The 2,682-nt window shown below is 41.7% G+C and overlaps 1 pseudogene across 1 annotated transcript; it reads left to right on the top strand.

The window, feature by feature from the left end:
* Positions 1-481: 481 nt before the first annotated feature.
* On the top strand, positions 482-1,732 carry LOC128570202 (TATA box-binding protein-like 1; annotated as a pseudogene). Its single transcript, XR_008375535.1, has one exon. The product of XR_008375535.1 is annotated as a TATA box-binding protein-like 1 (transcript).
* The last annotated feature ends 950 nt before the right edge of the window (positions 1,733-2,682 follow it).

The raw sequence follows: 2,682 nt of genomic DNA, 5'->3' as shown, positions 1-2,682 counted from the left end.
GTCTCAAGAAATTAATTAATCCAAAGACAAAGTCACCAAAGATATGGACATAATAAGGAAAGATATAGCAGAGCTTAAGGAACTGAAAAAGGTATTTGAGGGCGGCGCCTGTGGCTCAGTCGGTAAGGCGCCGGCCCCATATACCGAGGGTGGTGGGTTCAAACCTGGCCCCGGCCAAACTGCAACCAAAAAAAAAAAAATAGCCGGGCGTTGTGGCGGGCGCCTGTAGTCCCAGCTACTCGGGAGGCTGAAGCAAGAGAATCGCTTAAGCCCAGGAACTGGAGGTTGCTGTGAGCTGTGTGAGGTTATGGCACTCTACAGAGGGCCATAAAGTGAGACTCTGTCTCTACACAAAAAAAAAAGAAAAAGGTATTTGAAGAGCTTCAAAATAGAGTTCCTCAGAAAGACTTGAGCAGTGCAAAGAAAGAATCTCAGATAAAGAAGACAAGACTTATCAATGGCAAAAAAAAAGGATACCCGGAACAACAAAGCTCGAAAGACGGAGCCCGAGACTCGGGGGCTCCTAGCAACGGGCCGGGGCGGGAATTCCATGGAGACTGGGGAGCGCGCCCGCCTCATCATCATCCTCTTCCTCCAGCTTATGCTTCGTTTCCGACACAACCGGCAGCAGCGCTGCCACCGCGTCCTCTGCCAAAGCCCCCTCTTCCCACGGATGTGATCTTCGTGGTGGGAAGCTAAGTTTTTAAACTACCCCAATGGATGCAGACAGTGATGTTGCATTGGACATTCTAATTACAAATGTAGTCTGTGTTTTTAGAACAAGATGCCATTTGAACTTAAGGAAGATTGCTTTGGAGGGAGCAAATGTAATTTATAAGCGTGATGTTGGAAAAGTATTAATGAAGCTTAGAAAACCTAGAATTACAGCTACAATTTGGTCCTCAGGAAAAATTATTTGCACTGGAGCAACAAGTGAAGAAGAAGCTAAATTTGGTGCCAGACGTTTAGCACGCAGTCTGCAGAAACTAGGTTTCCAGGTAATATTTACGGATTTTAAGGTTGTTAACGTTTTGGCAGCATGTAACATCCATTTGAAATCCGTTTGCCAGAATTCACAAAGAACAATAGACCTCATGCCAGTTATGAACCTGAACTTCATCCTGCTGTGTGCTATCGAATAAAGTCTCTAAGAGCTACATTATAGATTTTTTCAACAGGAAGTATCACAGTAACAGGGCCCAATGTAAAGGCCCTTGCAACTGCTGTGGAACATATTTACCCATTTGTGTTTGAAAGCAGGAAAGAAATTTTATAATTCATTACTTAATTGGTTAGAATCTCTAACTGAGCACCTTTTAAAACCTGCACATTTGGACTCAAAAGGAAAACTGGACCAACAATAATTGAGGAAATAGACTCTTTTACTCATTCACGGCTACAGTGTAAGCTCCAGTCCCTTTGGATTTTATTCCAAACGTTGCTGTAATATAAAAAGGAAGTTTACAAGACATGACATTGCTGCTTTTACAAAAGGACATTCTATTTATTTTCGCAGTAATTCTCATGTCCACATAAGCAGAGCTGTCACAGTGTGCACTACCTTAGATTGTTTTATTGTTGTCATTGTTATTTTTTTCCAGTTTGAGCTAAAATGTTTTATTTGTGAATAGTCTTTTACATTTTTGTATGCTGAATATGGGCACCAAAGAACCTGTAAAAGTTATCTTTTTCAATTGAATGTGCACAAATAAATGTTTGGAAAAGAAAAAAAAAAAAAGAAGAAGACAAGACTTCTGAACTATCCCAAGCATTCAAAGAGGCAGAAAAATGGAGAAAAAGAACAGAATATTCCCTAAGAGAGTTATAGGATCATTCCAAGAAATAAAACATCCAAATTATAGGGATTCCTGAAGGAGAAGAGGATGGTCTCAAAGACACAAATTCTCTGCTCCAAGACATTATGGCAGAGAACTTCCCAAGTATTGCAAGAGACACAGAAATTCAGATGGTAGATAGTTTCAGAAACCCAGCACAACTCAATCCTAACAAAGCCTCTCCTAGACACATTGTAATTAATTTTGCCAATGTTAATATGAAGGAGAAACTTCTTCAAGCATCCAGGTGTAAAAAAAAAGTATTACTTACAAAGGGAAAAGTATAAGGATGACTGCAGATCTTTTAGCCAAAACTTTCCAAGTCAGAAAAGGACGGTCATTGACCTTCAACCTTCTTAAAAAAAATAATTTCCAGTCCAGGAATTCTACACCCTGCTAAACTGAGTTTCTTTGGTAATGGAGAAATCAAATACTTCACTGACATCCACATGCTGAGGAAATTTGCTCTGACTTGGGTAGGACACCCATAGCTCAGTGGGTAGGGCGTTGGCCACATACACCGAGACTGGTGGGTTCAAACCTGGCCTGGGCTCACTAAACAACGACAACTATGACAAAAAACATAGCCAGGTGTTGTGGCAGATGCCTGTAGTCCAGCCTGGGCAAATCCCTACAAATTTTCTTTTTTTTAAAAGCCAGGCTTCGGGAGGTCCCTGTGGCTCAAGGAGTAGGGTGCCGACCCCATATACCGGGGAGGGTAGGTTCAAACCCGGCCCCAGCCAAAAAAAAAAACTGCAAAAAAAAAAATCCAGCTTGGTGGTTCATGCCTGTAATCTCAGCTACTTTGGAGGCTGCAGCGGGAGGATCACATGAGCTCAGAAGTTCA

The sequence above is a fragment of the Nycticebus coucang genome, chromosome 18 (assembly GCF_027406575.1).
Source record: "Nycticebus coucang isolate mNycCou1 chromosome 18, mNycCou1.pri, whole genome shotgun sequence".
Lineage (NCBI taxonomy): Eukaryota > Metazoa > Chordata > Mammalia > Primates > Lorisidae > Nycticebus > Nycticebus coucang.
This window is presented reverse-complemented; position numbering and strand designations above follow the sequence as displayed.